The sequence below is a fragment of the Canis lupus genome, chromosome 3 (assembly GCF_048164855.1).
Source record: "Canis lupus baileyi chromosome 3, mCanLup2.hap1, whole genome shotgun sequence".
Taxonomy (NCBI): domain Eukaryota; kingdom Metazoa; phylum Chordata; class Mammalia; order Carnivora; family Canidae; genus Canis; species Canis lupus.
In genome coordinates, this window is record NC_132840.1 from 62924201 (window position 1) to 62939870 (window position 15670).

Below are 15670 nucleotides of genomic sequence, written 5' to 3' on the forward strand. Positions count from 1 at the left end.
AGGACTTCCTATACTATGTGGAATCAAACAGTGAGAGTGGACATCCTTGTCTTGTTCCTGACCTTAGAGAAAAAGTTCTCCATTTTCCCCCATTTAGGATGATATTAGCTCCATGTTTTTCATATATGGCCTTTATTATGTGAAAATATGTTCCTCTAAACCTATTTTGTTGACAGTTTTTATTTTTACCATGACTGGGTGTTGAACTTTGTCAAGTGCTTTTTCTACTGTTGATCATCTATTGAGATGATGGTTCTTATCCTTTCTCTTATTGATGTGATATATCATGTTGATTGATTTGCAAATACTGAACCACCCTGGCAACTCAGGAATAAATCTCCCTTGATCGTGGTGAATGATTTTTCTAGTGTATTTCTGAATTTGGCTTGATAGTATTTTACTGATAAATTTTGCACCTATGTTCATCAGGAATATTGGCCTGTAGTTCTCTTTTAGTGGACTTTTTATCTGGTTTTGGTATCAGGGTAATGTTGGCCTGAAAGAATGAACTTGGAAGTTTTCCTTCCTTTTCTATTTTTTGGAAGAGTTTGAGGCATTAACTCTTCTTTAAATGTTTGGGAGAATTCATCTGTGAAGCCTTCTGGTCCTGGACTTTTGTTTATTGGGAGTTTCTTGATTATTGGCTCAATTTCTTTACTAGTTATTGGTCTGTTCAAGTTTCCCATTTCTTCCTGTTTCAGTTTTGGTAGTTTATATGTTTCTAGAAATTTATCCATTTCTTCTAGGTTGTCCAATTTGTTTGCATAGATGTCATTAAAATTCACTTATGATTGTTTATATTTCTGTGGTGTTTGTTATTATTTCTCCCCTCTCATTTGTGATTTTATTTGAGGCCTGTCTCCCTCTTTCTCTCTCTCTCTCTTTTTAACCAAGTTGGCCTATTTGAAAGCAGGACACAAAACAGTGTAACTTTATTTTAAAAGGACTTTTATATTTTTAAAATATTTTATTTATTTACTAGAGAAAGAGAAAGAGAAAGAGAGAGAGAGAGAGAGAGAGAGAGAGAGAGAACAGCAGGGGGAGCAGGAGGGAAAAGCAGGCTTCCTGCTGAGCAGTAAGCCCAACATGGGGCTCGATCCCAGGACCCTGGGATCATGACAGGGCAGACACTTAACTGACTGAGCCACCGAGGCCCCTTTAGAAAGGTCTCTTAAATATGAGATCAGAAATCCAAGATAGTTGAAGGCCAGATCATTGTGACTTTCCCAAATTCAGTTTTATGCATACAACTTTACCTCACCAAAAAGCAAGGAAGTGGGAAACAAAAAGGAAAAGACTGAGAACTAAGGGAGCCAGAGAAATAAGGAAACTTAATTCCCTTAGTATGTTCTTATTTTGGTTATCTATTGCTTTACAAATTACCCAAAAACTTAGTGGCTTATGACAACAATTTTTATCTCTAATGGTTCTATGGGTTTAGCTGGAGCTTCTTGCTTGGGGGGCTTTCATATACTTAGAGTCAGATGGCAGCTCTGGCTGGAGTTGTCTGAAGGCCTGACTAGGCTACAGGTCCAATATGATTCCTTTTTTTCATATTTCTGATGCTTCAAATGGGATGGCTAAAACAGATGGGTCTCTGTCTGTGTGTGTGTGTGTCTCAATGCAGTCTCTTTCCATGTGGCTAGCTTATACTTCCTCACAGCATGGCAGTCTCAGGGTAGCTGTACTTCTTATATGATAGCTTGGTTCTCCCAGAGGGAGTGTTTCAAGTTCCAAGTGGAAGCTATATACTGGAGAAGTAGTCTGAATGGTTTACAGCATCAGTTAAAGTTCTAGTCTAGGACTGAAACCATCTGCTGTATTGTCCAATACAGTAATCATGAGCTATGTATTGCTATTCAAATTTATCTTATCTAAGATTAAATTAAACTAAAAATTAAGTTCTTTGGTTGCTCTAGCTATATTTTAAGTAATCAGAAGCCATGTGTAGTGCGATGGTTACTTTTATGTGTTAACATGACTGGGCCATGGAAGGCCCAGATACATGGCTAATCATTGTTTCTGGGGGTGTCTGTGAGAGTGTTTGTGGCTGAGATTAACATTTGAAGTAACAGACTAAATAAAGCAGACTGCCTTTTCTAATGTGAATGGGACTCATCAAATCCTTTGAAAGCTGGAACAGAACACAAGGCCAAGTAAGAAAGAATTCTTTCCCTCTGCCAGATTGTCTTCAGCAGAGAAGCTGAAATTTTCTATTTTCTTAACTTGGTTTGAGTACTTTTCTATATGTAGATTTTATTTAGTCATAATTATTACAAGTGCTATCAAAGAGAAAGGGTGCTGGAAGTTTTACGAAGGGGATAAGGGAACTCAATCCACAAGATACCTGAGGCCACTGAAATGGATAAAGATCAATCAAGGGAAAGAAATAAAATTAGTAAAGAGGAGGGCCAAAGACGGAATACCGAGGGTAACTAACCTTAAGGGATAGACCATTTAGTTGAACAATTATTTGTGTATGACCTGCTTCCTACAAGGTGATAGTCTAGATGAACTGAAAATATAGTGGAAAGTATGATTTGCAGAAGACACAGGTAAAGTTCTATGGCTAAGGAAGAACTCGCAAAGAACAGGGATAGAAATGGAGGAAAAGTAGGAGAGGCAGTACAGAGCAAAGAGAATTTCATGTAGGAAGTAGTTACACATCATCTAAAGCTGAGGAAAAGTTAGGGAAGGTGAGGACTGAAAAGATATCACTGATGATTTGGGGGTGGGATGAAGAGAGGCCACATTACATGATGGACACAATCTGTATACATTATTTTTTAAAGAAATTGGGGACTAGAGGAGTAGATGTATTCTAGGAAATTCCATTTTCTTTTGTTTGAGATGGAAAAATCTGGGCATGTTAATACAATGAGGAGAAAGTGACACGATGGAGGTGAATTTTGATAGATGATTACAACAGTAAATTTAACATCTATGTCTGTGTTACAAAGCAAATCTTTCTGGGCCTTTAAACCAATAAATCAGAGAACAACACTGTATGGTAAAAACCTCCATTTCTGTTAACAGGTAAACATTGATAGGGGAATAAATGGAGAGAGACTCTTTAACTTTTATATTTCCACCCCACATGATGTCAGTGGAGACCATACGGGAGCAGTAACTATGATCTCCTCTCTTCCCAGCCAGTGTTATCAGAAGATGTGGTGGGGGGCTGAACTCCCAACTCTATCCAGCAGTAAAAGGAACCACCCTGTCTCAGGTGTCCACAGAGATGAGGTGGAAAATCTGGACTTCCATCCCAACCCAACAGTAATGAGGTGACGGTCTGAACCCAACAGAGCACTGTCAAAAAAAAGACCCACTAAAACACAAGATTTAAATAAGATGTAGTCTTATAATACCCAATATATCCCAACCAGGTACATATCAAGCTGAAAGAGAAAAGACAATAGACCCCAACGCAGATGACATAGATGTCAGAATTATCTACCAAGAATTTTAAAGCAGCCTTCACAGGGATGCCACAATGAGCAATTACAAAGTCTGTGTGATATCAATTATTTTTAGTCATTTAAGGTTTGTTTTGTGCATCAGGATATGGTTACTCTTGGTAGATGTCCCATGGCATTTGAAAGTAATGTGTGTTGTTTTGTTAGGTGGAGTTTTCTATAAATATTGATTAGATTCTGTTGATTGATGATATTGAGTTTGGTGTCATTTCTTGCTATCCTCTTGTTCTATTAATTTAAGACAGAGAAGTTTGAAGTCTCCAGCTGTAACAGTACATTTATCTACTTTTCTTATCAGTTCTATCAGTTTTTGCTTCACATATTTTGCAGCTCTCTGTTTTGTACCTAGACAATTAGGTTTGCTATGACTTCTTGGTGGGTTAACATGTAATATTCCTCTCTGTCCGTTATAATTTTCCTTCACTTTGTCTAGTATTAATATAACCTTGCTTATTTCCTTTTAATTAATACTTATATAGTATACATATTTTCACCATTGACCTTCAACTTACTTATATCATTGTATTTGAAGTGAGTGACTTATAGGAAATGTATAAAGTTGGATCATTTTTTAAAAATCGATTCTGCTAATCTCTTTTAATTAGCATGTATAAACCATTTATATTTAGTGCAATTACTGATAAATTAATACTTAGTTCTGCTTTTTGGTTGTTTTCTCTAATTTCTCTGTTTCTAATTTATTTTTCTTCTTCTTCCTGTCTTCCTGTGGGTTACTGAATCTTTTTTAGAATTCCATTTTGAGTTGGCTACAGTGACTATGAGTGTACCTCATTGTATGGACTTTTCAGTGGTTGTTCTAGGTATTACGTGTGTGTGTGTGTGCGTGTGTGTGTATGGTACATGTATATGTAAAAGATACATATCATGACAATACTTGTGTAAACATTTTACTAGTGTGAATAAAGTGTATAAACTTTACAATCTTTTATGTCCCTTTACACGCTCTCATACCCTTATTATATAGTTGTTTAAATAATTCCTTACATGTCCTGAGATCTACATTAGGCAGTGTTATGATTTTTTGCTTTGACCTCAAGTAACTATAACAAGAAGGGCAAAATAAACTCAATAAAGTCAGATGAAGGGAAATGATAAAGAGCAGAAATCTATGAAAATGAAAATAGAAAGCTGCAGAGAAAATCAATGAAAGAGTTTCTTCTTGGATAAATTCAATAAAATAGACAAACCTTAGCAAGACTGACAAAGAATAAAAGAGAGAAGACATACATTACTGATACCAAGAATGAAACAGAGGAATTACACAGACCTTGAGGCTAATCAGAAAGATAAGGAAAGGAATACTATAAACAACTCTACATGTAACAATTTAATAGCACAGATGAACAAATTCCTCAAAAGAAAACCCCACAACTCACTCAAGATGAAATATAAAATTTGAACAGCCTTGCAACTATTAAGGAAATTAAATTTACCAAAAGTTTAAAAAAAGAGTTACTATCAAATCTATATTTTCTCCAGAATGCAGAAGAGGAGGGAACACTTCCCAAGTAATCTTATGAAGTCAGTACTACTGTGGTGACCCAGACAAAGACAACACAAAAACAAAGAAAAAACCAAAAGTACATATCAATATCCCTTACAAATATACATATTTTTTAAAACTAGCAAAAATAATTCAGCAGTTTCTAAAAGGAATTATTCACAAGGCCAACCAAATAGGCTTATTCCATGATATAAGGATGGTTCAGTATTCAAATATCAATGTAATGCACTACTGAAGCAAACTAAAAAAAAAAAACAAAAAAAAAATAATCCCATAATCCTATCAATTGACACAGTAAAACTACTGAAAAATCCCACACGTATTCATGAGAAAACCTCCTAGCAAACAAAGAACAGAGAACTTCAACTTGATAAAGGACATCTATTAAAAATCTATAGCTAATGTTACACTAAATGGTAGGAGACTGAATGCTTTTGCTCAGAGATGATGAAAATGGCAAGTATGTCCACTCTTAACATTGCTATTCATCATAGTACTAGAAGTTCTAGCCAGCACACTAAGGCAAGAAAATTCTACAAAATTCATATACATTTGAAAGGAAACAAACTGCCTCTGTATTTACAGGAATAGAAACTCTCAAGTAACCTACAAAATATTCATACAGCTAATAAGTGAATTCAACAGTGCCATAGGATATAATATCAACATACAAAATCAGTGGGTTTTTTGTAAGCTACCAATGAACAAATGGGAACCAAAGTTTAAAATATAAAACCATTTACAACAGTGGAAGAAAGAAAGAAAGAAACAAACTAGGGACGTCTGGGTGGCGCAGAGGTTAAGCGTCTGCCTTCAGCCCAGGGCATGATCCTGGAGTCCTGAGATTGAGTCCCACATCGGGCTCCCTGCATGGAGCCTGCTTCTCTCTCTGCTTTCTCTCTCTCTCTCTCTCTCTCTCTCTCTCACACACACACACACAAATAAAATCTTTAAAAAACAAACAAACAAACAAACAAACAAACAAACTGATTTAGGTATAAAATCTACCAAAACATGTGTGGAACTTGTACACTGAAACTAAAATATGCTGACAAAAGAAACTAAAGAAACCAAAATAAATTGAGAGATTATGCCATGTTTATGAACTGGAAAAATCAACATAGTAAGGATGTCAATTCTCCCCATAATGATAATACAGGTTTAACAAAATTATGATAAAAACCTCAGTAAGATCTTTTTGCAGACTATTCAAATACTTATATGGAAAGACAGGAAAATAAAATAGCTAACACAGTTTTGACAAATAATGGTAATGTGGGAAGAATCAGTTTACCAGATTTCAATACTTACATAGCTACAATGATCAAGACTGTGTGATATTGGTGAAAAGACGGACACATAGATTAGTGGAACAGAATATATAATTAAGAAATAACTCCACTCAAGTAAAGCCAACTATTTCCTGACTAATATTCAAAAGCAATTCAATGGTGTAAAGATAATCTTTTAACAACGTTGAAACAGATGGATAGTCACAGGCAATAAGTAAACTTCAACCTAAATATCACATTTCATACAAAAATTAACTCAGAATGGGTGATAGGCTTAAATGTAAAATGTAAAAACTGTAAAACTTTTAGAAGAAAATATAGGAGAAAATCTCTGTGACAAAGAGTAAGCACAATCCATAAAACAGAGGGAAAATGTTAATTTGAATGTTAACCAAATTGAAAATGTTTCCTCTGTGAAAGACCCTGTTAAGAGGAAGAAAAGACCACCTATAGCCTAGGAGAAAACATTTGCAAATGAAATCTGATAAAAGATTAATACCTATATAAAGAATTCTCAAAACCCATCAGTAAAAAAACAAACAATTTGGTTTAAAAATGGGCAAAAGACATGAAGATGTATTTCACCAAAGAAAATATAGAGATGAACACATGAAGTTAAGTATCATTAGTCAAGGAAATACAAAATTAAGACCACAATGAAACAGCACTGCCATTCTTAGAATGGCTAATAAAAATAAACTGATAATATAAAATGATTAAGAGGCCACAGAGACATTGTGTCATTCACATGTTGCTAACAGAAATTATTTGGAAGTTTCTTAAAAAGCTAACCACTACTTGATGACCCCACCTGGCCAGGGAACTCCGTGTGCAGTCCTGCCTGACTCAAGGCCCCAAACAACGAGCCATACCAGCTTTAGAGCCTGTTTTTGCCACTGTGCCTGGCAGGAAAGCTAATTTTTAGGTGCTGAGTGCAGCCCCCTGCCCCACCCCACCAGACCAGAGCATCCAGGACACGGAGCAGCTCAGCAGCACTTGAGAGGAGTGCCTAACCAGGGTCTCTGCCCATCTGCAGAGCCCAGCAGGGGACTCCATCTGGCCAGGGAGCTCCGTGTGTTTTGCCTGATTCCTGTCTCTGACTACCAAGTCTAACTGGATCTGGAGGCTGTTACACAGCCCTTGCCAAGGCTGAGAAGCAAATTCAAAGCTCTGCCTGGCACTGAATATAGCCTCCAGCCCTGCCCAACCAGCAAGCCTAACCAGAACACCTGAGAAGCTGTGTAGCCCAACCTAGAGCCAAGCTTGCAACAGCACTTGAGCAGAGAGCCAAACTAGCAGTTCTTTCCATCTTTAGAGCAAAACTGGTGGTACTGTCTGAGCAAGGAGTTTGGTGGGCAGCTCTGCTGGATTCACGTCCCCAACCAGCAAGCAAAAGGGCCACAGAGACTGTTGTAAAACAGGGCAAGGTAGCAAATTTGTAGCCCTGCCTAACTGTTGAGTATAGCACCCAGTTCTGCCTGAGTAGGAAGTTTAACCAGAGAATTCAACACAAAGAATCAAGGATTGGGACATCTGGGTGGCTCAGTGGTTAAGCGTCTGCCTTCAGCTCAGGGCGTGATCCCTGGGGTCCTGGGATCAAGTCCCGCATCGGGCTCCCTGCATGGAGTCCGCTTCTCCTTCTGCCTATGTCTCTGCCTCTCTCTCTGTCTCTCACGAATAAATAAATAAAATCTCAAAAAAAAAAAAACAAAAAACAAAAAACCCAACAACCTAAGAATCAAGGATTATGAAGAATCAGGTAAACAATGACATCACCATAAGAAAGCAATAAAGCTCCAATAACTGACCCTAAGGAAATGGGAGATCTGCGACCTATCTGCAAAGAATTCAGAAGGAGAAATAAAATAATGCTAATTAACATTATAAAAATAAATAAATGTTTGTAGACCTAACTGATAATGCTAACTATGCAGTCAAAATCAGATTCTCAGGGGATCCCTGGGTGGCTCAGCAGTTTAGCACCTGCCTTTGGCCCAGGGCGTGATCCTGGAGTCCCGGGATCGAGTTCCACGTTGAGCTTCCTACATGGAGCCTGATTCTTCTCTGTCTGTGTCTCTGCCTCTCTCTCTCTTTCTCTCTCTCTGTATCTCTCATGAATAAATAAATAAAACCTTTAAAAAAATCAGATTTTCTAATATTGTAATCGTATTCTAAAACATGTAATTCATTTACAACTCTAGTTTAAAATTAAAAAAAATAAACATTAAAAATAACCATAAATATAATAATCTGTTTTTGGATACACAATATAAAATATATGTAAACTGACAGGTGCCTGACTGGTTCAGTCAGAGGAATATGTGACTCTTAATCTCAGAGTTGTGAGTTTGAGCCCCACATTGGGTATAGAGATTACTTAAATATAAAATCTTTAAAATAATATATATTTATGTAAACTGAAACATTAACAAACTGCGAGGAGAGAAGTAAAAATTTAAAGTTTATATGTTATTAAAATTAAGTTGTTATCAACTTAAAATAGGATGTTATAAATAGAATGTTATTTTATGTTAGTAACATGGTAACCAAAAAGGAAAACCTTGTAGTAGTCATATAAAAGATTATGATAAAAGAATGACAAAATACTGCTACAAAAAGTCATCAAACCACAATAAAGTGAAAAGTATCTACAGTCAGAACACAGTTAACTAAATGACAATAGTAAATCTTTAACTGCTAATGATGAAATGTAAACAGATTAAATTCTCCAATCAAAAGACATAGTATGGCTGAACAGGGCATAAAAATACAGGGCATAAAAATACAAGATCTAATGATACGCTGCCTACAAGAGACTCTTTAAAAACACATGCAGACTGAGAATGAAGGAATGGGAAAAAATATTTCACCCAAATGGTAATCAAAAGAAAGCAGAGATGCTATACTTATATCAGACAAGAAACTTTAAATTAAAAATAGTCAAAGGAGATAAAGAAGGTCACTATACAATGATAATGAAGTTAACAATCCATTAAGAATATATAATTGTAAAGGTTTATGTACTCAATATCAAAGCTCCTAAATATATAAAGCAAATACTAACAGAACTGGCAGTCTTAAACAGAAATAAAATAATAATTGGGGATTTTAACATCCCCCTCAGCAATGAATATATCATCCAGACAAAGAAGCAATAAGGAAACAATGGATTTGAAGAACATTATAAATCAAAAGGACCTAAGTGACATATACAGACACAGAAATTTTGTAGGATAGAGCAAATGTTAGGCCACAATACAAGTCTTAGCAAATATAAGAAGACTGAAATCACACCAACTGTTTTCCAGCAACAATCATATGAAAGCAGAAATCAATACTGGTAAAATCCACAAATACTTTAAAATTAAACACACTTCTGAATAACCAAGGCATGAAAGAAGAAATTAAAATGGAAGTAAAATAATGTCATAAGATAAATGAAAATACAACATACCAAAACTTATGGGATGTAGCAAAAGCAGTTCTGAGAGAAGTTTATAGCAATAAGCACAACAGCTAGAAGAAAGTAAGATTCCAAATAAACAGTCTAATTTTAATCCCAAGGAACTAGAAATAACATAATAAGCCCACAGTTAACAAAATTAAGTATATAATAAAAATCAGAGCAGAAATAAATGAAATAGAAAAAAGGAAAACAATAGAAAAATTGACAAGAGTAAAAGTTGGTTCTTGGAAAAGATGAACAAAATTGGTAAACCTTTACCTAACAACTACAGAGACAGTGAGAACTCAAATAAATAAAATTATAAGTGAAGGAGGAGACAAGTGATGCTACAGAAATGTAAAAGATCATAAGAAACTACTATGAAGGGATCCCTGGGTGGCGCAGCGGTTTGGCGCCTGCCTTTGGCCCAGGGCGCGATCCTGGAGACCCGGGATCGAATCCCACGTTGGGCTCCCGGTGCATGGAGCCTGCTTCTCCCTCTGCCTGTGTCTCTGCCTCTCTCTCTCTCTCTGTGGGACTATCATAAATAAATAAAAATTAAAAAAAAAAAAAAAAAAGAAACTACTATGAACAATTATACAAAACTAAAAACTTAAAATAGCTAAATTTCTAGAAGCATACAACCTACCAAGTCTGAACCACAAAGAGTAGAAAATAAGATTGAATTAGTAATCAAAAACTTCCCAACAAAGAAATGCCCAAGACCAAATGGATTCATTGGTGAATTTTACCAAACATTTAAAGAGGAATCAATACCCATCCTTCTACTCAAAAAACTGAAGAGAAGGGCATATTCCTAAACTCATTTTATGAGGCCAGTATTACCATGCTATCAAAGCTAGATAAGGCACTATAAAAACAAGACAAAACAAAACAAAAAATCCTACAGGCCAATATCCCTGATGACTATAGATCCAAAAAGTCCCAACAGAATTCTAGCAAACTGAATCCAACAGCACATGAAAAGGATAATATACCAGGGCACCTGGGTGGCTCAGTGGTTGAGTGTCTGCCTTTGGCCCAGGGCGTGATCCCAGGGTCCTGGGATCGAGTCCCGCACTGGGGTCCCGGCAGGAAGTCTGCTTTGCCCTCTGCCTATGTTTCTGCCTCTCTGTGTCTCTCATGAATAAATAAATAAAACATTTAAAACAAATAAAATAAAAAATAAAAGGATAATACACCATGATCAATTAGGATTTAAAACCAGGATGCAGGATGATTGAACATATGTAAATCAATAAATGTAATTTACCACACTAATAGAAAGATAAAAATCATATGATCATCCAACAGATGGAGAAAAAACATTTAAAAATTCAACAACCATTCATGATAAAAATTCTCAATTAATTGGGCATAGAAGGAAAGTGGGTATAGAATTCTCAAATAATAAAAGGCCATATAGGACAAACCCATAGCTAACATCAAACTCAATGGTGCAAGGTTGAAAGCTTTTCTTCTAATATCAGGACCAAGAGAAGGTTGTCCACTCTCACCATTATTCAACATAGTACTAGAAGTTCTTGCCAGAGCCATCAGGCAAGAAAAACAAATAAATGGAGTCAGAATTGGAAAGGAAAAAAGTAAAACTGTATTTGTTTGCAGATGACATTTTATATGCAGAAAATACTAAAGACAGCACCCCGCCCAAAAAAGTAACAACTACTAAATGAATTCAGTAAAGCTGTAAAATACAAAATCAACATACAAAAATCAGTAGCATTTCTATACACTAACAAAATTTAAAAATAAAACAATCTCATTTATAATAGCATCAAAACAATAAAATACTTAGGAATAAATTTAACCAAGTAGGTCAAAGACATACACTGAAAACTATAAAACACTGATGTAATAAGAAATTGGAGAAGACATAAATTGAGTACAAATACTCTATGGCAAAAAGATAGTTTCCTCAATAAATGATGCTGGGAAAATTGGATATTCACATGCAAAAGAATGGAACCAGACTCATATCTCATACCATTCACAAAAATTAAGTCAGTTAAAAAGACTTAAATGTGAGACCAGTAAAACCATAAATTCCTAGAAGAAAAGTAGGGAATCAGCTCCTTGACATTGATAATAGCAGTGATTTTTTTTGGCTAAGACACATAAGGTAGGCAGCCCGGGTGGCTCAGTGGTCTAGCGCCACCTTCAGCTCAGGGCCTGATCCTGGAGCCCCAGGATGGAGTCCCACAGCAGGCTCGAAGGGAGCCTGCTTCTCCTTCTGCCTGTGTCTCTGCCTCTCTCTCTCTCTCTGTCTCTCATAAATAAATAAAATCTTTTTAAAAAAAAAAGACACATAAGGTACATGCAACAAAATAAAACATAAAGAGTGGGACTACATGCAAACACAAAACTTCCACACTGTAAAATAAGTGATCAACCAAATGAATAGGCCACCTACAGACTGGAAGAAAATATTCTCAACCTGCACATCTGATAAGCTATTATCCAAAATATATAAGGAACTTATAGAACTCAATAGTAAATAAAGTCCAAATGATCCCATTAAAAATGAGCAATGAACATAAATAGACATTTTTCCAACGATATTCAAATGGCTAACAGGTATGTGAAGTGGTGCTCAGTGTCTCTAATCAAGAAAAGGCTAATCAAAACCCTGAGAGATAAACTCACACTTGTCAGTATGTTGTCAAAAAGATAAGAGACAGCAAGTACTGTTGGGGACATGAAGAAAAGGAAACCTTGTATATTTCTGGTGGGAACGTAAACTAGTGCAACCAACACAGAAAACAGTATGGAGGTTCCTCAAAATTCTAAAATAAAACTACAATATGATCTGCCAATTGAGCTTCTAGGGAATGTATTGAAAAGAAACTAACTTACTGACCTGAAAAGATATCTATCTGCCATGTTCACAGCAGCACATTCACAATAGCCAAGATAAAGAAGCAATTTAAATATCTGTAGATTGATAAATAAAATGTGAAATATACATACATACATGCAAACACAGTGGAGTATCAGCCATAAAAAATAATTCCTACACCAAGAGACCTTGAGGGCATTATGCTAAGTGAAATTATAAAGACATACTGTATAATGTCACTGTTTTTGTGGAATCTTGAAGAAAAAAAACTCATGGAAACAGTTAACTCATTTTTGGTGGGGGGGGGCGTGGGGGGGAACTGAGTGAAAGAGGTGAAAAATGTACAAATTTCCAGTTATAAGAGAAATACGTTCTGGAGATATAACATACAGCATGATGACTACAGGTAACAAGGCTGCATTCTATATTTGGAAGTTGCTTTGAGAGTAAATCTTAAAAGCTATCAGCGGAAGAAAAATTCTAATCACATGAGGTAATGGATGTTAACTAAATTTATTGTGGCATTTATTTCATAATACATGCAAATATCAAATCATCATGTTGTAACTAACCCAATATTATATGTCTATTATATCTTATTAAAAGTCAGGAGGGGGGTACTAACCACACACTATATTATCCAATAACCACTGACCTGGGCATTTATCCTACAGAAATACAAATCTGTATATGGTTTTTCATAGCACCTACAGTTGTCTGGTCAAAAATTGTAAACATCCAAAATGTTGCTCAGTATACGGATGAGTATAAACTGTGGTGACTCCCTATCATGGAGGAACAGGAACAGACAACTGATGTACATCACAACCTAGATGAATTTCAAGAGCATTATGAGGAGTGAAAAAAGGCAATCTCCAAAGGTCACATACTGTATGATTCCACTTCTATAATATTTTTAAATGACAAAATTATAGAGATGGACAATAAATGAGTGGTTTCCAGGGACTGAGGGTTGTGGTGGAGGGGCAGGGATGCACAAGGGAAACTCAGTGATCTGTAATAATCTGTAACTAATAAGAATTAGTTACAGGGATCCACAGTGATAAAATGACATAGGATTGTACCCACACAGTGCACCAGTGTCAAGGTCCTGATTCAGATTTTGGGCAATAATTATAGAAGATATAGCCATGGGGAAACTGAGTGAAGGGCACATGGGACCACTTTATAGCACTTTTGTAATTTTCTGTATATATGTGATTATTTCAAAATAAAAATTAAAGAGCATGAAATATGAATTCAACTTAGAAATTATTTTGATATGCTGGTTTTGTCCTTATTCAGAACACTTAAGAAGTGCAAAGAAAACATTGTTTTGAGTTTAAATAGTTCCTTGGCTTTTTTTTTTTTAATATTTATTTATTTATTTGAGAGAGAGAGAGTAAGCACGAGCAGGAGGGGTAGCGGGACAGGGACAACCCCAAGCAGACCAGTGTGAAGCCTGACCCCAGGACCCTGAAATCATGACCTGAGCCAAAATCAAGTTGTATGCTCAACTGACTGCACCACCTAGGTGCTCTGTTCCTTAGTATTTTTTTTTTTAAGAAGTTAAATGTAAAACAAAAAAGCTAAAAGGTATCCAAACCTGAGACTTTCAAAAAGACAAAAACTGTATTTCTGCATACTGACTTAAGTCTTGAGCAAGTAAACTTAAGAAACTTCAACCATAAACATTTCTAAATTAACTTTATTACCATTAAAAATATGTATTTAATTTGGATCTTGTGTTGGATTAAGTCAATTTTGAGGCTCATTGTTCATTGAAAGCAATGAGGCAGGTATAGGGTAATTCTTATTTCTAAGAATACTAACAAAAAGCAAACTTTCCTAGAAATTTTTAAGTATCTCCAAATAAGTATTCTCAAATATATTAAGCATATATAGGTATTCACTTTAATGAAGCTGTTAAAAGATAAAACCTGCTACATATAAAGAATGAACAACCCAAGAAGCTGAAATCTTCATTTCTTAAATTTGGTTGGAGTAAATCTGTACTTGTAGTAGTAGTATATATTTTGCAAATAACAAAGAATTTGGGATTTGGACCTGAAGGAATCTGGTCCTAAATGGTCCATCACTATACGGTGACCTCTATGGAGGGTGAGACTTTAGCTTCCTTGTCCAAAGTGCACACAGCAATTACACTGTACTATTGTGATGCTAAAGTTATATCATGAATATTAAATTAATATTGTGAGGTGGTATATCAATATTAATGGTTAAACTCAGTAATAACATGTACTAAGTAACATTTTTAGTTGTTGAAGTAATTCTTAAATCTTGGTAAAGGATTAGTAAGGCGATTTTTTTTTCTTCAAATATTCTGCAACCTCAGTCTTTCTCTAATTCTAAGACACATTTCAAGTATCTTTTAATTGCTTTTGGCCAGGTAGCAACATGACAGATTTGTAACTACATGCATCAAGATGTGCACCAAAATGTGAAGAATGATAGGTATCCGTGTCTTAAAAGATAGCCCTGGAGATGATAATGTATACTCACTTAAGAAATGATGTATCACTAATGTTCTTGGTAACAGAGAACGATATTATGCAGAAAAACACGGACGTTTAGATCCTGGGTTGAAAGTGAATTGGAAGCATTGGACTCTGAATATGAAAAAGTTTAAAGAGCATCTCAGTAAATCTTGCTTATGTTTTTCTTTCTATGTGTGTACAAGGGGTGATACGTGGATTTTTTAAAGGGCTTTCCAGAAGTATGAAAAATGCCAACTGGTAAGGAGTTGTGTTGCAGTTAAAAACAGCATGGTTTTCTTTCTTCGTAGCACATAAAATAATGGTGTATTTTATAAGACTGCATCTCAGCTTCAACAAAACTCTTTCATGCTCAAAACATTGATTCAATTTGTAAAACTATTTTGTTCTTTCTTTTAATGTCTTCCATTAAAATTTGATTTAAATAATTGAATCAGTAAAAGTACAACAATCAAATCTGACAAAATTGATACGAAGTGATGACAGAAAAAGCATGTGCCACTTGACGGGAGTGGAATATTCAACCAAAGCTGCACTATGAGTGGTTTGCGCTTTG

General features: G+C 35.5%; 1 protein-coding gene across 6 annotated transcripts in view; it reads right to left on the reverse strand.

Moving 5' to 3' along the window:
* The window catches only part of KBTBD3 (kelch repeat and BTB domain containing 3), a 32236-nt gene that overhangs the window by 12356 nt on the left and 4210 nt on the right, over positions 1 to 15670 (reverse strand). The window lies entirely within an intron of this gene.